Consider the following 23,139-nt stretch of genomic DNA (forward strand, 5'->3'; position numbering starts at 1 on the left):
ACATCTTGATTTCAGCCTGGTTAGACCTTGAGTAGAAAATTCAGCCACCCTTTTCCTGGATTTCTTACTTATGAAAATTATAATAATATTTATGTAGTTTTTTTTTAAGTGAGGCCAAAGATGTTTATGAAGCATTTGAAGTAAAGAGAGGGTAGATTCAAGAGACATTATACAGGTGCTTGCAATGTAAATCTCAGAGTCTCAGAAAGCTGAGGCGGGAGTATCCCAAGTTCAGGACCAGCTTGGGCAACTTAGTGAGAATCTGTCTCAAAATAAACAAATAGAGGGGGCTGGGGATATAGTTCAGTTGGTAGAGTGCTTGCCTTGCATGCACAAGGCCCTGGGTTCAATCCCCAGCTCTGCCAAAAATAAACAAACAAATAAAATAAACAAATACAGAAAGGCAAGGGTGATAGCTCCCCCTCCCCCGTTTAATTGCCAATGAGATAGAGAGAGACTGTGAACAGAAAGTCACTATAATTTGGTATCTGACTAAATGTGGTCAGAGAGAACTTGGGATGATTCTGAATTTGGGAACATGGAAATTGAAATAATGTTGGTAGAAAGAGGCAAATCAAGGCATAGCTTATAAAATAAGTTTGAGGTGGGTCTAGGTGGACTGGATAGGGGGGTTCACAAATGGAAAGGAACCATCTAGCCATCTAGTAGAAAGGAGTTAGTTATGGGCTGGGGTTGTGACTCAGTGGTAGAGCACTCACCTAGTATGTGTGAGGCACTGGGTTTGATCCTCAGCACCATGTAAAAATGAAGTATAGATATTGTGTGTCCACCTAAAACTAAAAAATAAATATGTATTTTTAAAAAGAAAGGATTAAAACAGAATAGAGTGGTCAGGGCTGGAGCCAGAGGTTGGGGAGGCATTGCTATGATTTTAGAGATATTTTGGAGCATCTACTACAAAAGAAAAATAGATGCTGAAAATAGAAGGATGTTTTTTGAGTCTACCATGCACACTCACCTGGTTGTGAGCACTTGTGCTGAAATCAGAGTTGTGTTTAAATACTGACTGTGCTTGTTTCTTGTTCTGTGACCTTCAACAAGTACCTAAACCTCTCTTAGCCTCAGTTCTTTCAGCTGTGAAATGGTGATGCTAATCATACCTGCTTCATTGTGAGGATTCAATGAGATAATCTGTATAGAGCACTCAGGACATTGCCTGGCACATAGGTAGAGCTGAAAAAATTGGTCTATGATTGTTAGTAGTATTTTCTTTAATGTGCTTGTCTGCTAGGCAACTTTCTTTTAAAAGGGCTCCTTCACAGTTCAAATGACTTTTTTTTTTTTCCGGTGGGCTGGAATGACGCAAGGTTGACCATAGCATGTCATCTTTGACTTACAGAGGGGTGGACCTACAAGATGTCACTGAAAAGATGAGCTCCTTTTTTCTTCTGGCAATATGGGCAAATTAAGACGAAGTCATGGGCTGAGGGTAGTTCAGTGGCAGAGCTCTTGCCTAACATGTATGAAACCCCTGGGTTCTATCCCCATCACTGAAAAAAAAAAAGAGAGAAAGAGGAGGTAGACAGAGGAAGGTTCAAAGAACTCTTGAGGGTAAGAGTCAAAGCCAGGGTTGATGGAGCAAAGGCAAACCCCAAAGAGATCTACTCTTCCAAAACCCACCCCAAGCCATCCCAGGAAAAGGATATTTGGAAGAAGCAGCAGCTATGATATGATGTGAGTGATGGGCACTGTGCATAGGGAGTGATTTAGGTTTATAAAAGGTCCTTGGTCCCTCCCTTGATACTATTATAGGGAAACAGTGGGTTCTAAAGGAATGTGCCTGAAGCAGGCACGGTGGCACTTGCCTGTAATCCCAGCAGCTCCTGCAGATGAGGCAGGAGGATTGTGAGTTCAAAGCCAGCTTCAGCAACTTAGCTAGGCGCTAAGCAACTCAATGAGACCCTGTCTCTAAATAAAATACAAAATAGGGCTGGAAGGCTGAGTGTGTGGCTCAGTGGCAGAGCACTTGCCCCATGTGTGAGGCACTGGGTTTGATCCTCAGCACCACATAAAAATAAAAATAAATAAACAAATAAAATAAAGGCATTCTGTCCATCTACAACTACAAAAAAAAAGTTAAAAAGGACTGGAGAGGGCTGGGGATGTGGCTCAAGTGGTAGCGAGCTCGCCTCGCATATGTGAAGCCCTGGGTTCGATCCTCAGCACCACATAAAAATAAATAAGTGAAATAAAGGCATGCTGTCCATCTACAACTAAAAAATAAATATTTTTTGAAAAAAGAACTGGGGATGTGTCTCAGTGGTTAAGCACCCTTGGGTTCAATCCCCTGTACCAAAATAAATAAATAAATAAATAGATAAATAAAAAACAAACATGCTTGACCCAGGAATGAGGAGATTCCTCTTCACCTGCTGCCATTGACTCCCCTACAGAAGGTACAGCTCTGGCCACTGCTTACATTTGTTCCCTCCTGCTGCATCATTAATCAATCTGTAGTCTTCTGCTACTACATGTTAATGCAATCAAAAAGATCACAGTGACCTTAAGATTTCTTGATTAATTATTTTTTCCCCTTGTCAGCATTACTTTCTTTAATTTCTCAGCACTTGGCTCATTTTCTTGGCTCACTTGGCTCTGCTCCATGCTCCAAGTACCGTTTTTTTCCTCTATAGACAAGAGGGTTTGGGTGAACTCATGGAGTTCTGGGCTGTTTGGCAGTGGCAGATGGAGAAGCTGTCCTTGAATGAAGGCCTACTCCCCCAAAAGGAGGGCTTTGGGGTTTTTACAAAAAGCAATCTCAGAAAGGGACATTTGAAAATGAGAAAGAGATATAGACAGACATAGAGTGATCTTGTATATAAATGAGAAATTAGGAGAAACTGGTAGGAACAAACTGAAAGCATTTTATCTCAGATAAAAGGAGGAACAGAAAGAAACCCAGTGAAGGGAACATTAAATGTGAAGGATTACCAATTTTCCAGAGGCTTCTTGAATAAGGTACTTTGAGATCTTGGTGGGGAGGATCTTAAGTCTGACACTTGGGTGTACTGCTGTAGTTGATAAAGACTTTCCATAGCAGGACTTGAGATTTTTCTCCTACAAATATATTCCAGTAAATGGTACTACCATTCATCTGCTTACTTAGATCAAACTTCTAGTCATTCTCCTGAGTTTCTTTTGTTGTCTTCCACATTCCATCCTAGACATCAGCAAATCCTGTTGAGTTACCTTCAAAATATATCCTGATTTTGACCACCTCTCACCACTTCCTCAACTGTAACCTAGTGTGAACTACCACCATCTCTTTCTCAGACCCCTGCTACAGAATCCTACTTGATTCCACTCTTTTTGCCAGGGTTCCCATGTATGGTTGTTTGGGTTGTATACCGCACAAGGTCTCGATAGCTATGGGTGTGCCATTTATATCACAAATGCATACTAACTTACATAAGATTGTGCAGATGGGTACAGACATTCCAGGCTTCTTGGCTCTAAGTCAGAGAGCAGCAAAAGAGAGACTGCTCCTATATAAAATTGCAGCAATGCACATGGCCTTGCACAGACTCCAAAAAGCAAATGCACACATAAACATACACATGTGGTGGCACACACAAGTGGACTGTGTCCTGCCCAAGCCTTAAGTTTCTCCTGAATTCACTTCTCTTACTCACTGTCCATTACCCTCAGGGGCTGAAATCCCATCCCTCCTACACAGAGTTGCCCCATCTGGGGAGAAGGTTGAGCAATGGGGTGCAAAATGAAAGGAAATGTATTAGTGAGAAGAATGTGGGTGCACACAGCATAGGCTGCTACCTACCACGATTCTAATAAACTGCCTTGAGGTGGCTGTGGCTGTGGCTCAGTGGTAGCACACTTACCTGGTATGTGTGAGGCACTGGGTTCGAATAATATAAATAAATAAATAGATAGATAGATAAATAAAATAAATGTCTACCAATTAATTTAAAAAAAAAAACTCCCTTGGGCAGGACTTAAATTTGATTAGATTGTGCAAGGAAAGTCAAATTTATTTATTTATTTATGATATTGGGAATTGAACCCAGGGGCATTTTACCACCATGTTCTACTCTGCTAACCATTTTCAAATTTTTTTTTTAATCTTAGTGTAGGGTCTCACTAAGTTGCCTAGGCTGGTCTCAGACTTTCAATCCTCCTGCCTCAGCCTCCCAAGTAGGTGGGATTACAGGTGTGCACTATCAGACCTGCCCAGTTTTATTGTTTTTTAACTTGAGAAAGAGCTGGTCTTTTTTTTTTTTTTTTAAGTCTCAGATTATGGTGGCCCTTTGCCCAACAATCTTAACTCTATACGATAGTCAGCAAGAACTTTATTTTTAAGTATATTGATTCTTTGCTTCAAACCTTTCGTTTACATGTCAGTGTTATTAGGCTAAAGATAAAACTCTTACCTGGATTATAAGGTCCCTGTCTTCCTCTGCAGCCTCATCTCATTTTACCCTCCCTCTCCTGCCCTGCCTCCAGCCGCAGTCACACTTTTGGTCCCTCAAACTCATCAAACTCATTTGTGTTTCATGATTCGTGGTATATCTTTTCTATCTGTCCCTGCCCCTCACTTCCAGAGTGTTACCTCTATTAAGCAGGGACTTCATCTTGTTCACCATTATGTTTTCATCACTTAAGCACAATCCTTGGCATGTAATAGGTAGCCCATAAATATTGGCTGAGTAGGGAAATAAATAAACAGGAAAATAGGCAGTTTCGACACCCTTCCTCCAGAGGCTCTAAGACATATGTCATTTTAACCCCATTTTTAATGTGTTTTCAGATCCTCTGGTGAAATGAGATGGTCAGAAAATTCTGTTAACCATCAGAAAGCCAGGAGGCCTAATAATCAACATCACCAGCGGTTTTTTGTCTATTAGCATGTGCTAAGCATTGCTCTTCACTCATTTCATCTCCACAGCAACCTTAGGAGCTACCTCCTAGTATTATCCCCATTTGACAATGAGCAAACTGAGACCCAGGAGATTCAGCGACTTGGATTCAGGCAGTTTGACGCGAATCTCTCTGTTGTGCTGCAGAGGAGTGAGAGAACTCTTCATTTCCTCTGCTCCCTTTTTCCAAATGCCTGCCACCCTCCAGAGTAATCCCATTGTCTTGAAGCCAGCCTTGGGAAGTAGGTAAAAGAGGGGCACGTGCCATGTCTGCAAACAGCAGACTAGTTAGCATCTCCGCAGGGAAGGAGCCACTTTGGTGATTGACAATATAAATTAAAAGCTGAGATATTTTGTGCTATCTTGATATCAAAAGCTATAAAACCATCAAATCCTAAGCCAGCCTTGCCAAACTAACAGGGAGTTGCAGCCACAGAGCAAATTTAACACCTCTTTAAGTTTTTCTGACATCAAAAGGAATGCTTCCACTGAGGTGAGAATGGCATTAGCTGGAAGCTCTATGGGGTGAAAGCTCAGCTATTTACAGGGCTGGAATGCACCTTCATATGGGAAGAGAAATTGACACCTGGAGAAGGGGCAACCAACCAGGCAGACTTTACAGAGAATGAAAAATAAGAGTAGGAAAAGGTAATGCCATTCCCATTCTTAACATGTCAGCATGCTTATGGGCATAATAGAAATATTTTTCTAGGGCTGGGGCTGTGACTCAGGGTAGAGCGCTTGTCTCATATGTGTGAGGCACTGGGTTCAATTCTTAGCACCACAGAAAAAAATAAGTAAATAAAACAAAGGTATTTTATCCATCTACAACTAAAAAAAATATTTAAAAAAAGATAAAGGAGGATTGCTTTTATTTTCACCAAGTGGTGTGTGTGTGTGTGTGTGTGTGTGTGTGTGTGTGTGTGTGTGTGTTGGGTGAGTGGGAGGTTTGCCTCAAGAACTGTTAAGGGGAGAACGAAAAGAGCTGCATTGTGAAAGGAAAGGGTGAAGAAAAATATTAGAATTGGTACAGTGTTTGATAAATAACTAGTCATTTGTGACATAATCATATACACACTGCAAACAACACCCCTCTCTGTGGCAGAAACAGAGGGGATGTTCTCAATGGAGGGAGGGCCTCAGCCGAAGAGGCTAAATGAGAGCCATTCATCCCTCCAGCCTCTTTCTGCCATTGCAGAGATTGGTGGAATCCACCACGTAGGTTTTCTTTTCAAATTTTTTTTTTAGTTGTAGAGGGATACAATGGCTTATTTATTTATTTATTTATTTTGATGTGGTGCTGAGGATGGAACCCAGAGCCTCACACGTGCTAGGCAAGCACTCTAGCACTCTACCACTGAGCCACAACCTCAGCTCCACCATGTAGGTTTTCTATGGTCTCTCAACACTGTTCAGCAGAGACTCCCAAAGGCTGCTTTGCTAGTGGCTGGTGGCTTTTAACCTCTGTGGGAGGGATACAGCCTTTCCCTTTCATCATGAAATCCATTATTTTTCTTTGAAGCACAGTGTGGGGCTTTTTTACAAATTGCATGGCAAAAAATAGAAATGCAGCCAGTCCTCAGCACAGTCCTGTGGAGGTCGGGGCAATCTGTCCCTCAGGCAGTGTGTGCGGAGAGCATATTCATTTCTGAGCTTGATGGTGAATTCTATGGGGAGGGAGGCAGCAAGCAAGCCATCCCTTCCTCTTCTGCCTTCAAGGGATCTGGATGGGAAATGAGGTGAAGTTGGGAGCTGTACAGAAAGCCAGCCTAAGAGCAGTGTTAGACTCTGCCAGAGGGTGTCAGAGTATTGCAGCCTGACTGTGAACTTGCTGTGAGACTCTGGGTAGGCTGCTTCCCCTCTTTGGGTCTCTGGCTTTTCATGTGCCCTTTCTGCTTCTTAGCATAACTGAAAAGTAGAAATGTGGAGAAAGTACACATGCACATATTTACTGTTTAAAATGAAATTTGAGTGCAGGATATTATTATTGTCGTTCTAAGTCTGCTCCTTGCCTCTGGTGGTTGCACCATTATATTGCATGTTCCAGCATTGGGGTTGGTAGAGAATATTCCAGGACAGATCCAGGATCTCTGGAGGTGCAGAGAGGAGAGGTGTGGGAGGAATCAGTACTGGTAGAACATTGAGCTCAAAGGACCAAACTCTTATGGATCATAGTTTATTTAAATGCTACTGCCTTAACCTCCCTGCATGTGCTTTTCAGGAACTTATCAAAGCTGAGACTCAGCTTCCTCATCTATAAAGTGGGTCATTGTGAGGATTTTAGTGAGATAATGAATGGGAAACTCTTAGGCTGATAGTACTGGCATGAAGTATGCATTTGATAAAAATACTTATTATTGATGCTCTTTGTTTCTGTTGCTGAGAACTGTGATTCGTTAATGTCAGCTCATAGCTGGTCCTTAGTGAAAAAAATAGATTCCTGGGCTGTACCCTGAAGAAATTCTGATTCTATAGGTTTAGAAAGAAGCACAAAAATATGTGTTGGCTGAGGGTGTATCTCATTGGTAGAAAGCACTTACCTAGCATGAATGAGACCCTGGTTTCCATTTTCAGCACTGAAAAAAAAATGTGTGTTCATCAAGTAAAGATGCTAAGGGATTGCACCATGGGGCCAGATTTGGAAGCCATTGATCTAGAGGAGTATTCTTGAAGCTGACAATCATTAGGCACTGCTCAGGAAATCAACTCCATGAATAGTGATCAGCATGAAGAACAACAGCAAAGAAAGAAGTGGAACAGGAAATAACAGTGTGCACGGCACAGAATAAAGTTAAAAATATTGTTTCATGAAATGTTTGTTTATGTATGTTCATATATAGTTTTTAGTTATACATTGACACAATATCTTTATTTGGTTTATTTATTTTTATGTGGTGCTGAGGATTGAACCCAGGCCCTCACATGTGCTAGGTGAGCACTCTACCACTGAGCCACAACTCCAGCCCCATATATAGTTTTGAGTATGAAAAATTTACATAGTTAATACATTATATAGTTTGTATGTATTTGCATATGTATGTGTGTTTATATATATAAATATTCACATATATTTATTATAAATATAAAAATATTTCATGAAGCAATACTTAAACATAGTGTAGGTGATAGTAAAAAGATTTAAAATACTCATTTCTTTCTTGGAGAAATTAGCATGCAGAGAAAGAATCTATCAAGTCCCAGACCAGACAGACAATGACTTGCAAGAGTGTAGAGGGGAATCCATTTCTCTTTTCTTACCATCACTTCCCGAGTATGCTTGGGTCAACAGAGTTGGTTGTTCTGTAATTAGAATGAGTTCTAATACCATGTAATGGCCCTGGCCTAAGATGTAAGGGCAAGTTAGGTATATAGCTACAGGTACCAGGCTAATTGCGTTGACCCCATTACACAGAAAATGCATCTGGGTTTATTGATGTGTTTTGTTGCCAAGCCTCTGTACAAACACCTGTTATGCTCACTGTGTTCCTTCCTTTTCCCAGCCATTGATATTTATTTTATTATATAGAACTCTTTTTATTGTGACTGTAAAATTAAACAAATAATTAAATGAAACTCTCTTAATTCACATCAACCCACATCACTAGTGTCTTTTCACTCTACCCTTGGTGTGTTGAGGATATTATCTATCACTCTGAACCTATTGTTCACATGCTCTATTTACTGCTGTGTTTCAGTCCATTGTGATTCTGTGGCAATGTGATCATCTTATCAGGGAGGCCTTCTCTGTCTACCATGTGTCCTAACTGTAGACCTTGGAAGATCCCAAACCTTACGACTTAAGAACTCCTTGTCTCCCACCTGGCTTTTTATTTTCCTCATGGTACCTCTCAAAATACCTACTATATTCCATTATAAATAATAAATAGATGAAAAAATAAACCCACTTGTCCAGATATTTTTTTTTCTAGAAAGATTACAATCATCAGGTGCAGTGGCATACATCTGTAATCCTAGTGAAGCAGGAGGATTGCAAGTTCAAGGCCAGCCTCAACTATTTAGCAAGGCCCTGTCTCTAAAAAAAATGTAAAAAGGGTTGGGAACATAGCTCAATGGTAAAGTGCATGGGTTCCATCTCCAGAACAATAACAACAACAAATTAGAAATCAAAGTTTATGGAAGTCTTCTGATTTTTGAAGCAGCTCTTATTTTCATAGAAAACTTGAACATCTGAATGCTTACATAAAATCATCTGATCTTTCAATATTGGTTGAGAATTTTTATTAAAATTCAACACTATTGGCACAAAAGACAATATGTCTGTGGCCCAGATATGGCCCATGGGTCATCAATATATGATATGTGTCATCAATTTATGAAATATTGGGGCTCTGAATGGTCTTATAAATTGGGGACCTTAAGTGAGGAAGAATAGGTTCAGAAAGGTTAGGTACCTTCCCTCCTTCCTCATGGTGACACAGCTAGCTTGTGGCAGAACTGGATGTTGAACCCAGGTCAGGTCTCTTGCCTCCTAATGCTCTTTCACATTCACCATGCTGCCCTGAGGCTGCCTCCCTTCTGCTGAGGGTTGAGCTAACCTGCCTGGTATAAAGGACAACATTCAGCCCCAGTGCCCTCCTCACAAAGAATAACAGAGTCATCACCATTCATCTGATAAGCCCCAGGCACTTCTCACCAGTGCCTATGAATTTACCTGCCTTCCCAATCTCAACTGAGGATATTGCCTCTTGGCATTCTTTATTGCTTTTGCTCCAGTGATAGAATCAAGACAAGGTCTTTATGGGAATGTTATTAGCATTGCTCCCACCAGCAGTGCCTTTCCGGTAGAATCCGTGTGGTCTAGTGCAAAGACTCCAGGGCTCAAGTCCAGAGATCTAGGCTCAATTTTCAGATATGTGAACTGAGACAACTTATTTAATCTCCCTGGCCCTCAATTTCCTTAACTGTAAACATGAGAAAAATGTGATCTACCTCTCTTTAAAGGCTGCTGTGAGGCTCCAGTGATATAATATGTATGAGATCACCTTGAGAAGAACATTTTTACAAATATGAGGATATAGTATCATTATTAAATCAGCAACATAATTATTGAGCACCCGCTATGTGCAAGCTAATCTATCATTGGTTCAGGGAATTTCAAGGAGCACAAGGCCCAGTTGCTTTTGTGATATTATAGTTCAATTGAGAAAAACAAAGTGGGAAGAGATGAACAGAGCTCAGTGAGACTATATGATGAGTGAGATTATGGGTGGGAAGACCATGGAAGGATTCCTTGAGGGAGTTGCATTTAAACTATGCTTTGGGGGGAAATATGGATAAGATAGGGCTAGTGGAGGAAGACGAAAGTTATTCTCAACAGGATAACAGGGCAAGTGAAGACTGAAATAACATTTCATATGGAGTGAGGAGATCGAATAGCAGCTGCCTGGTTATTACCAGTTTCTCTACTGGCTTGGGATGCAAAAGAGACAATCAAAGCATACTGCTTATCAAATCAAGACAGGCTAAGGGGAATTGGGGGTATGGTTGATTGAAACAGGAGAGTCTCATACTGAGAAATAGTCATGTAATGGTTTCTACCTCATAAGCCTCTTATTAGCTTTAAATGAGATGATGTCTTTTAAACATTTCGTACAGTGTCTAATGCATAGTTAGTACTAAATAAATGTTAGTTGCAGCATTCTCATTATCAATATTTTTTTAACATTGAAGATAGGGGTTAATAACATGGGCATTGGAATCTCCCTGCTATTAGTTTTGTGACCTGGGGCACATCATATCACTTACTTATTTTTGAGTTTCCTTGTCTTTAAAATGACAATGAGAGTAATGCCAACTGTAGAAGACTATTGTGGAAATAGAATTAATCTAAGTACTTATAATCATATCTGGTACATGGTTAACATTCAATAGATATTAGTTACTATAATTATTATGGCCATTGACCATTAATATAATATGATTGCATAACAAAAAATTGAGAAAAGTTCTTCCAAAACTTACTACTAAGATACACCATCTTGGGTTTGGGGTTATGGCTCAGCAGTAGAGCACTTGCCTAGCACGTGTGAGGCCCTGGGTTCAATCCTCAGCACCACATAAAAATGAATAAATAAAAAAGTATTGTGTCCAACTACAACTACAAATATATATATATATATATATATATATGTATGTGTGTGTGTATATATATATATATATATATATATATATATATATATATAAAATACAACATCTTGACAACATTTTGGGTACAGTTTTAACTCTGAAACTTGTTTTTAAATTTTATTGACACACAAAATTAATGTTTTTGTTAGCTGGGTGCAGTGGCACACACCTGTAATCCCAGTGGCTTGGGAGGCTGAGGCAGGAGCCTCTGAAGTTCAAAGCCAGCCTCAGCAACTTAGCAAGGCCCTAAGCAACTTAGTGAGACCCTTTCTCTAAATAAAAAAATTAAAAAGAGTTGGAATGTGGTTCAGTGCACCTGGGTTCAATCCCTAGTATTAAAAAAAAATTCTTTCATTGAGATAATGAAGAATACAGAAAATAGTGTGCACTTGAGATACAGTTCATTAAGCATTTACTGAGCACCTACTATATGCTAGCCAGCATTCTAGAAGCTGAGATACCATAAAACACAGTACAGCATGACCCCTGCATGTAAGGAACTTAATACAGGATATAGGAAAACAATAAAAATATAAAGCATTATGTTACATAATATTTAGCTATGGAGAAAAATTTCAGATTGGATGATAAGGAATTTCAAAATGATCAGGAATGTGCATGTGTGTGTGTGTGTGTGTGTGTGTGAGAGAGAGAGAGAGAGAGAGTGAGTGATGGCAGGAGAGAAGACTGCATAACCTATAATTTTAAGGAGCGTGGTCAGGGAGTCCTGACTGAGGAGATGATCTTTGCTGCAGCACTGAAGGACGATGTGAGAATACGCCTTGCAGGTAGCTTAGGTAATTGCATTGCAAGCAGAGAGAAGAGTAAGAGCAAAGTCCCCGAGTCCAAAGCATGTCTGTCATTAAGAAACCACCAAGAAACTTGTGTTGCAGTAGTGAATCCAACAAGGGGAAGAATAATGGGAAAGGAGATCAGAGAGGTCACTGGGGCCAGATTGTTTAAGGCTTTGTAGGCCATTGCTATGCCTGGCATTTATAGGGAGATGGAAAGCCAAAAGAAGCTTGTCAGGAAGGAACAGCATTTGATTTCTATCAACAGTTTTACCTCCTTTAAGCAGCCGGTTTTGCTGCCATAGACTTTGGATGAGAATAAACAAGGAACAGCAGCCCCAGCTGCCGTGGACTGCAGATAGTGGGCTCCTTGGTCCAGTGGGGTTGGGGGGCATAAAAAGGGGATGATAACACAGCATAGGGAAAAGAGACCCACTTTCTATAATCCTGCCACTGGGCATCTGTTCATTGGCCTTGACTTAAAACCCTCCCAGCTTTACCAGCCTGCTCAGCCTCTTGCAGGACCTTCTCAAGGTCAGAAAGCCTTTTTACAGGTTGAATGAAAATGTGCCTCCTTGCTACCACTGGGTGGCAGTAGTCTTAGTTCTGTCACCCTATTACCTAGAATAAGTGCCTACCTTCCATAGGAAAACACTCGTGATTTGAAGACAGGTGGCTATCCTATATAACCCCCAACCCTTCTCCTTTATGGACTCCATGTCTCTGGCACTTTCAAAAGCCACTCCTATTGTGGAGTAGTTCTCTTTGTCAATCTCATATCCCTCTTCTGGAGTTGTTCCACTTTCTCAGTGAACCTTTTAAAATGTGATGTATATTCAAGGCATTGTGGCACACATCTGTAATCCTAGTGATTGGGGAGGATTAGGCAGGAGGATTGAAAGTTGTAGGCCAGCCTCAGCAACTTAGTGAGGCCCTAAGCAACTTAATGGGACCCTATCTCAAAATAAAAAAAAATAAAGAGGCTAGAGATGTGGCTCAGTGGTTAAGCACCTCTGGGTTCAATCCTCAGTACAAAACCAAAAAAAAAAAAAAAAAGTTGTGATGTGTAGAATGAAACAGGAGACTGCAGGAGGGAACAGTGGAGATTGCCAGGTAGTGATTATGTTTTAGGATCTAGACACTGTCCTTTGATTAATACAAGCTAAAATTGTGCTCTATTGTTTTTCCAGCTAAATAATTTAGCTACATTAAACTTTTGGCTCAAATTATGCTTGTGGGTCAGTTCAAACCTCAAATCTTTTTTAGTTTGTTTATTTGTGCTTATGGGAGCTGCTAAGATGTGCTTCCCCTTTTCTGGCCTTATGAAATGAACTTAAATTTTTAATTGAGGATTTCTTATTTGTCTTACTTTAATTTCATTTTTTTCTTAAATTTTAGCCCAGCAATCCAGCCCATCTGAGCTCATTTTGAATCTCAGTTTTGTTCTTCAACCCTGTCAGCTTTGAGTCATCTTCAGACGTGGCAAGTACATTTTCCATATCATCTAAATTATTAATAACATTGGAAAAGCCCTGTGGCCTTTCTCTGGAGACATTTCTGCTGGTTGCCACCTAAAGTAAAATTGTTTAATCATTTTGCCAATCCATATGACTGTTTTATAATCTGTTACTATATTGTCTGATTTTAGTTCATTCATAAGAAATTTAAAGGAGATAATTTCAAATACACTTCTGAATTCAAGACATATTGCTTTTACAAGACAAGATGGATGAGGATAATCTAAGATGGAGTTTTTGTTCTGCAAAATAGAAATACAAGTATAGCTTCCCCAATTGTAGAAGTAATATGGACTGGTTGGAATGGTCAACAAATGCACATATACTGGAATTAGCAAATAGAATTTCATCTATAATTCTGTGTGCTCACACCTACCAGATAATTTCTGATAATGGTTTTGCATATATATAAAATGTATATATAAACACAGCTCTAGGATTTAAATAGGGTCATCCCATAGACCTGCTTTTGTAGTGTGACCTGCTCTTTTCACTTTTGGATCTATCTTTCACTTTTGGATCTATCTTAATCTTTTGGAAATATCTTTCCTTGGTAGAACATACAATTTCCCGTTGTCTTTTTTTTTTTTTTAAACAACAATATAGTGTTGTTTTTGCTGTATCTCAAAGTTTATCTCATCAATCCCATATTAATGGGCCCTGAGATCATTGACAAAATTTTGCTGTTAGGAGCAGCATTGCACGATGAACCTTCTTTTCTGGCTTAATGGGATAGGCTGGGTGCTATTTGTTGTTTTCTCTGGATTCCTCATCCTCCTGTCTTCTGCAGATCGGATGGATCTTGTTTTAATGTCCTAAATGCAGGACATCAATGAGAGAGCCACCAACTTACTACTCGCCACGGTTTGAGTTTGAAAATCTATATGTTGTCCTACCTTGGAGTGGAGTTAACGTTGTTTGAGTTCCTAGGAGCTTTTAGGGGACCAAGACACCTCAAGATCAAGAATGAGTTAAGAGAGGCTTAATGGGAGGCTGCAACCCCTAGCTGACACAGGCAAGGTGATTAGGAGCAAGAAGCAGTGGGATAACTGCCTTACCAATGAGCCACTATTTCCCAATATATACCCTCCCCAGTGGCCATTCAGGGCCAATTGCTGGGCCCTGAATAGGCCCCTCTTTTCTTTAAACATTTGCTCTGCTTTGGTGTCTTGCTCCCTGCACACAGGAACCTCCCAGGACAAGGTAGAAACCATCTGCTCTGAATTCCAGAGCATTTTAAGAGCATGTGATTGAGAGTCAAATCTGGGTTTGACTTTTCCATCTTCACCTGCCTACCTCTGTGATCTTGGATATGTCATTGATCTTTTCTAGACAGACTTATTCTCGACTAACTGTAGAATGAATATATACCTATATGAGATTTAGCAAAACATCTAACCTAATGACTGGCTAATACTAAGCACCTAGTAAATGTTATTCACTATAATAGTTATAGCTGCAATTATTGTCATCATTATCATCATGAGTGATCATATTATATTGTGAAGATGAAATGAAAACAAGTAGAGCACACAACATAGTGCTCAGCATAAATTGAGCACTAAATAAATGATACCAGTTATTGATTGTATTTATATCTTCTTCTGGATATGTGCCTCATTCTCTCTTTTTAAATTCTATTTGTATTCATGTCTTGATCTCTTAATTTATGAACTCCCTTGAGAACATAGTGTTCCCCCCCAACCCTGAGAAAACACAAAAGAGTCAGTGCTGGGGATGAGTGAGGTTGTTTAAAATTTAGGTGAATGAGTGCCACTATCACTTTTTCTAAGCCCCTTTCTGATTGGATTGTTTACTAGTTAACTGATATCAGAAATTCACCTTCCTAGTCTGATCTTGGATATGACATTCATCACATTAACTGATCAATCGGGAAAGCTAAGGTAGGTCATAACATACATTCTGCAATCACCAAGACATTCATCATAGAATAATCCTCTACAGTATGTAAGCATTGGGAAATTTTTCTGAAACACACATGGTGACTGTGTGTGTGAGCTTACCAGAGCAGAATAAATTTGTACACTACTCTTAGGCTTCATCTAGCTGAAAGGAAAGGGATGCCATTAGACCATCAGCTCAATCCAGGCCAGCAGCAAATCCCTCTAGTACCAGAACAGCTTCCTGAAGTCATTTCTCTGCTTTCATTCATGCCTACACACAGCAGTGAGCCATTTTTAACAAATAGGAAATCAGATCATAATTTTCCTCCTAGAAACCCTCTAATGGTTCTCATTTCATAGAATGTAGATTTTAATTTCTTCTCATGGTCTAGAAGGCCCTGCCTAATCTGGCCCAGGGGTATCTAAACTCGTCTTATTCAATTGTTGTCCTTGATCATACTCTGCACTGTGCACAACAGCCTTCTGTTTTGAGATGCCATACTCATATCTACTTCATTGTGTTCACTTTTGTTTGGAGCCTCTCCCAGAAATTAAACCCTACCCTTGTGCCCTGAATGCCTCATGCTTCTTTTTGTCCTTCAGGTTTCCACTTAAATGATACCATCTTAGAAAAAGATAAAAGATGTTCTCTGTATATCCTGTCTCAAGTACATTTCTGTACCCCTATCATTCTCAAACTCATTAATTCTCTGATGTACTTCACATGAGAATCAGAGAACATTAAAGAAGCAGACAATGATCAGGTCCCTTCATATTTTAGAATTTCCAGGAGTGAATCCCAGGCATCTGCATCGGTAAATACTTCCCAGGTGATTTTAACAGGTAGCCAGGGGCTGGGGATGTGGCTCAAGCCGTACCGCGCTTGCCTGGCATGCATGCGACCCGGGTTCGATCCTCAGCACCACATACAAACAAAGATGTTGTGTCCGCCAACAACTAAAAAATAAATATTAAACTTCTCTCTCTCTCTCTCTCTCTCCCTCCCTCTCTCTTTAAAAAAAAAAAAACAAAAAACAAAACACGTAGCCAGGGTTGACAACCTTCATTCTGATTCTTCAGCTTTTTTATTTCATTTTTTAGTGCTTATCACAAGCTGCAATTGTTTTGCTAGTTTTACCCACTTTTTTAGTAAATATTTATTGAGCCCTTACCAAGTGCTAGGCAGTACTCAAAACATAGGGATAAAAATAGTGAACAAAATGAACACGAATCCTAAACTTTATAAAACATCCAATACAGTGAGGAAGGCTCAGTAAGATCTTGGACTCCCCAGCTTCCAGAATCTTGAGAACAAAATATCTGTTGTTTATGTAAATGAGTGCATATTATTTTGTTTTAGCAACCCAAAGAGGCTAAGACAAGTGCCCATTATTCATCCAACTGGAGAGGCCAAGTAGACTCAGATATACCAACCTAGAGTTCATAGCAGAAGTCTCATCTGGAGATAGAACTTTGGGAGCTATGAGACTGGACGAGATCCAGATCTCATAGAGATGAAATCTAAGGACTTAATCCTAGAGTGCTCTGAAGTCTAGAGGTTATGTTAAAGAGCAACAAGCAAAGGAGATTGAGAAGAAGCCAGAGAAGAAGGAAAAAAAAAAAACTAACAGAATGCAGTTCCTGAAAATTAAGAGAAGAATTCAAGCAAGAGCAAGTGGTAACTTGTGTCAACTACTGAAGGTACATCAAGTCAGATGAGGACTGAGAATTGAACATTGAATTTTGTAACGTGTATGTCACGGTACTCTTGTTCAGAGCAGTGAGTAGAGTGAGTTCAGCAAGGAAGGGATGGAGAGATTTTGGAGACAATGGGTATGCATAAATGTTTCAAGGCTTTAGTAAAATGAAGATGAGAACAATGGATGCAGTAGCAATATATGGAAGAGAACTTACTAACCTTTTTAGGTGGAAAAATAATATTTTAATGAGAGTGATCCAGCCTCCCACATATATTGTTGAATAAAGGATTGATCAAATAAATGAATAAATGAAAATATATGTCAAAGTGTTGAGCAAGTAACAATGGCAGGGGCAGGGTGGTAGCTGAGTGATAATGCTCACCTAGCACGTGTGAGGCCCTGGGTTCAATCCTTAGCACCACATAGAAATAAATAAATTAATTAATTAAAGGTCCATCAACAACTAAGAAAAATATAAAAAAAATAATGGCAGGATAAAATGGCAGATTATTTGGGTACTACCCTGACTTTAGACTCAGTCATTCCTGACATACCAAATTTGCCCCAGGTCAAGTCAGCCTGAGCATGGGGTGACATGGCACAACTCTCTTTTCCAAAAAGGAATGCTCTGTTTTCTGTAGTCACCCCATTCCAGGGAGCAGACAGATCACTGGACTGAAAGAACTGGGTGAGGTGACACAAGACCTTAGAGACTAAGAGTATGCTGAAAGAGAAGGCCCTTTGCACCATCACTATTTTCTGGGCTTGATCTTCTATGATGCAGGACGTGTGAGATACATGTCACATTGAAATTCCAAGCTTTTTCCTTCTTGATGGGGGGTTGTTAATGCTGTCATAAATTCAGGCCAAAAAGTTCTTAAAGCAAAGTTCCAAAAGAAAGACCCCAATCCCATGTTCTAAACAGAAACCTTGACATCCACCTCATCTCCTTCACTTCATTGCACAATCTTCATGGTGTGAAGTGACAGATGAACCCACTGGGGATCCCCCATGGTGCTCCTGACTCACCTTTGTTGGAAAGATGGTATGGCCCAGCTCCAGGCTGGCACGTAGGTGGTGCTTAGTAACTTTCGAATGAATGAACTGTTTTGGATTTGGGGAAGTGTCACAGGGGTGAGAAAAGAATGCACATTTTTCTGGCCTTTCCTAATCATCTCAATCTATGCTTAGAGGCAACTGTGTGCCAGGACATAGCCAGCAGTATGATCATGTCCTGAGGTTGGAAGAAGAGACAGGGAAACCCCCATAGTGTTTTGGCAGCAACCTCAGGCATGCTTTTTCTATTATCTCTTGCAACTAGAGACTCTAAACATTTTGTCAGGTCTTAGGAATCCAAAAATTTTTACTTGAACCACCATTGACCTAATACCTGACTGATCTGGGCCACATCCTGTGTATTATCCCAAAGTTGTGACTATAATACTAAAATAGTATTCCTACCATTGCTAATTCTAATAATTGCAGTTAACATATACTGAGCATCTGCTTGGTGGGTACCTTTATTGTCTCCATTGAACAGAATTTCAGGCTACAAAGTGATAGGGTTCAGATGCAAGCCCAGTTGAGTCACTACAGAATCATACTCTGTATAGTTTCATATCATAGCATCAGTGTTCTCTTTTAAAAATGTAAATCAGGTAATGTCATCCCTTTACTTAAAAGCTTCCAGTGGCTTCCCATTATATTTCAAATAAAATCCAACTTTCTTCCTGAGTCATCAAGACCTGGCAGAGTATGGCCTTTGCCTATCTCTCCACTCTTGTCTTATTGCCCTTAGTCTATGCCATAGCAGTAACGGTGTACTGCTGTGTATATCTGTGTACATTTGGTAGGCTGACTTAGGTACTTATTAATATTTACAATGACCCTTCTCTTGTAAAAATCCTTTCACATTCCAACCATCCTGGGAGTCTTATTTATAGAAGGTGGAATCTGCCTGTGGTTGTTCCTATGCCCATTGTTCCATGAGTACTTATAGGTCTAAGTACTCTTTCCCTTTCACCTTCATTTTTAAGATCCTAGGCCAGTCATGGTGGTGCATACCTGTAATCCCACTGACTCAGGAGGCTGAGGCAGGATGATTGCAAGTTTGAGGCTAGCCTCAGCAATGTAGCAAAGCCCTAAGCAACTTAGCAAGACCCTGTCTCAAAATAAAAAAAATAAGAGCTGAGGATGAAGTTCAATGGTTAGTCCCAGGTCTTGTCTGGCACCAAGAAAATGTGGTACTCAAAGATGAATGTGAGCTCAAATTCTCATTCTGTGACTGCTAGCATTGATGAAAAATTGCTATCTCTAAGACAGTGTAGCACAGGGCACTGGACTAGGAAACTAATGACCTATATCTTTATCCCAGCTCTCTCACTTATTAGCTAGGAGACTTCGGATAAATCCTTTCACTTCTCTAAGCCTCAACTGCCTTATCAGTCAAAGAAAATAATTATCTCTTCCCCTAAGGGATTGCTTTGAATTTAGAATTAGATGACCTATGGGATATGGTTCTTCTGTAAAGTATATAAATTTGCATAATAGTAATGCTTACTGAGTGCTTACCTTATTTCAGCTGCTGCTCTAAGATCCTCACACTATCTCCATCAAGCTTCAGAAAAACCCCATGAGATTAATATTAATAGTATCTCCATTTTACAGATGAGAAAAAAGAGGCAAAGGAAGGTTAAGGGATTTGTTTACCTTATCCAGCTGGTGAAGATTATTTGAACAAAGACTTTTAAAAAGGGAGGGAGCAGGAGTCCGGAGGAGGAGTAGAGGACTGAGATGGAAATGCAAAGACCCTGAGGGTGCATGCTTGACCTGTTTAAGGAACAGCAGGAAGCCCAGTGTGGCTACAGCAGAGTTAGCAAGGTCAGCTTGTCTCTTTCTGGGACCTTGAAAATAACTGAAAGGAGCCAACCACAGAGGAAAGATCAGGGAAGTCAAATAAGGGACCCCAAATAGAGAACCTACTATTGTTGTCTATTTCTAGCAGTCACCATTGACAGAAACTTGAAAGAAATAGTAGGGATGTGAAATTGCTGAAGCCTAGAATTATTTTTTGGGGGAGTACAGAAATTGAACTCAGGGGCACTTGACCACTGAGCTACATCCCCAGCCCTATTTTGTATTTTATTTAGAAACAGGGTCTCACTGAGTTGCTTAGCACCTCACTTTTGATGAGACTGGCTTTGAAGTTGAGATCCTCCTGCCTCAGCCTCCAGAGCCACTGGGATTGCAGGCATGAGCCACTGCACCTGGCTTTTTTTAAAATACTTTTTTTTAGTTGTAGATGGACATAATACCTTTATTTTATTTATGTATTTTTGTGTGGTGCTGAGAATTGAACCCAGTGCCTCACACGTGCTAGGCAAGCGCTCAACCACTGAGCCACAAACCCAGCCCTGAAGTCTAGAATTCTTGTACAATTTCTGGTGAGTAAATAGATCATTATCAAGCGTCATAACAAGTTTCTGACTCTTCTGTGCTTTATTCCTCTCCTCAAGCATTGGACTATAACTAATGATGAGTGTGGCACTGGTGTCATAGCCTGTGACATTGTCCTGATTTTGCAGAGTGCAAAATCATGATAAATGTAATTGGGAGTGAAACAGGTGGGCTGATTTTTCTTGGATTAAGAGGTGGAATTGTTGAAAAGTCCAGAACATTTCTGTGCTGGTCTGGCTTATGTATATCTTCAAAGTCCTTGAGTTATTCAGTTACCATTGTTTATGTGTTTGGGACCTGGCGATGCCTGTACTTTGAGGAATGAAGGCAATGATGCCACATGGGAAGCAGCCCTTTGGCCTGATGGATCCCTGAAAAGATAGGCCAGGTACCAATGGGGTTTCCTGGAGGCTCCTCAGCTGGCCACCATGGCCAAGGATGCTGCTTCTTCCCACTGTTCATGCAGGGAGAGCCAGCCTACTGCATAGAAAGCTTATTAGAAAGGGATGGTGTTTTAGGAACATCTGAGCTAATCTACACAAGAACACTTGCCTTCTCTTTATATTGTTATAAAGATTGGATATATTTCTGAAAATGTAAACTATTGTATATGGATAAAATATAACATTGTTTTATTCTATGTTAACATTATTTAAACTATGGAGTCCTATAAGAAGGTAGAAAATCTACAACCACAGCATTTTTTTGATTCCTTACTTGTCTAGTGTTATGGAGAAAGCCATAATACTATTTTTGGAAATAACAGCTACCATTTTTTTCTTTCTTTTCTTTTTCCTTTCTTTTTTTGTGCTAGGGATTGTACTCAGGGGCACTTTACCACTGATCCATGTCCCCAGAACTTGTTTTTAATTTTTTTTTTTTGAGACAGAGTCTTACTTAACTGCTTAGGGCCTTACTAAGTTGCTGAGGTTGGCTGTGAACTTGTGATTTTTTTGCCTCAGCCTACCAAGCTGCTATGATTATAGGTATGCACCATCATGCCTGATAAAAGCTACCATTTCTGTGGATTTACTATCTGCCTTCAGTAAATGCCTTGCATGTACTATCTCATTTAATCCACACAATAACCTGTGAAGTGGTCACTGTTAGTCTCCATGTTGAGTGAGGCTTAGAGGTATTAAATTCAATGAAGTTTACATAGCATGTGGTTAGAACCAGAATTACATATGGGTGAATAGCTATACCATTAGGTTTTCTTATATCTGTGCTAAAGTATTGTTTAAATAGGACACAGATGCCCTGAAAAGGCAGATTGAGTCTCCAAGAGGCAAGGTACCAACTTTGCTCTTTGGGCTATACACACAGAGATGTCTATAGAGGGAAAGCTCCAAGAAACCAGGGTGACTCTAGCTCCATCTTGGAGTGATGGGTGAACAGTAGTGGGCAGTTGGATGCTTGAGTTAGTGCTGAGGGGACATTGGACATCCCACCTTGAAAATTTGGGCTAAGGAGAAGAGTAACCATGAACTCTAAATTCTGGAAATACTCAGAGTAGTAGTGCCCTTCCTTGCACCTGTGAGGCACCTAGAAACCCAGAGAAGCACTGAGATTTGCCCAAATCACACAGCACAGCACACCAGATCCACAATCTTCAGTGGAACTCTAGACTTTAGCCCCCATTTAAGGGCTTATCCGTCTGCCCTACCCTCTTAGGCCCCTCAGAGGAGGTGGGCAGGAGTCAGAGAGAAGAAGGCATCTTCTTGTGAGTGAAGCCATTGCCTGGAGTACTGGTTCTCAGGTGTGGCCTAGAGAACTGCACCATCAATTTCATCTGGGAATCTGCTAGAAATGACAGGTCTCCAGGTTTACCCTGGACCTACTGGGTCTGGGGCCCAGCAATGTGTGCTTTAACAAGTCCTCTAGGTAATTCTAATGAACACTGAAGTTTGCAAACCACTGGTCTAGATAGACAAGCTAAGCCCTAAATGCTGCAGGCATCACTACGCACATGGATCATCAACTCACACAGCACTCAGAAGGATAGTCTCATAGAGAAAGAATTGGAAAGGGACTGCAGCCCTTGAGCCAGACTAGCAGAATAATGTCACCTTCAAATACACATGACAGTGACAGATATACAGAGACTGGGAGGGAGGCATAGCCAGTTCTTGTTAGTCCACACCTGCTTCAGAGAACATAGTTTTGTCAGCTCAGCAGTTCCCTAGAGACATGTCAGCCATTCTGTGGAGGGTGCAGTTCCTGCCCTCAGGGATACTGTCAGCCAGGATTGTACAACCTCTGAATTGGGAGGGAGCTTAGAGGATGCCTACTCCATCGCTCAGCCCACCTTTACCCACTTCTCTGGCAGTGAGTGCATCCTTGACGGGAATTCTTGACTTCAACATTACAGGGCTACAGGGATAATGAGTTTGGTTTCCTAGTACAGGGAGTAGGAGGAGAAACAGGTACAAATAATAATTATAATAGTGAAATAGTAATGTAACTGCTAGAACTTAGGCTGTGAGATCGTGAAGCCAGGAGGAATGAATGTTCACTATATGAGATCAAGGGAGGCTTCAAGGAAGAGATGCCCTTTGAGCTGGGCAGGGTTTCACCAAGTTGAGAGGGCTGTTTCCAGAGAAGAAACTATGAATAAAAATATGGAGGCACAAAAAAGCAGGACACCATGCAAAATATTTTAGCATTTGAGGCTCAGAAGGCACACTCTGAAATGAGACCACTTAGCTTCAAAGGTTGACTCCACAACT

General features: G+C 40.4%; 1 non-coding gene across 1 annotated transcript; it reads left to right on the forward strand.

The window, feature by feature from the left end:
• Positions 1-288: 288 nt before the first annotated feature.
• On the forward strand, positions 289-365 carry Trnaa-ugc (transfer RNA alanine (anticodon UGC)). The gene has a single exon. It is a non-coding gene; the product is annotated as a tRNA-Ala (tRNA).
• The last annotated feature ends 22,774 nt before the right edge of the window (positions 366-23,139 follow it).

Source organism: Callospermophilus lateralis, chromosome X (assembly GCF_048772815.1).
Source record: "Callospermophilus lateralis isolate mCalLat2 chromosome X, mCalLat2.hap1, whole genome shotgun sequence".
Lineage (NCBI taxonomy): Eukaryota > Metazoa > Chordata > Mammalia > Rodentia > Sciuridae > Callospermophilus > Callospermophilus lateralis.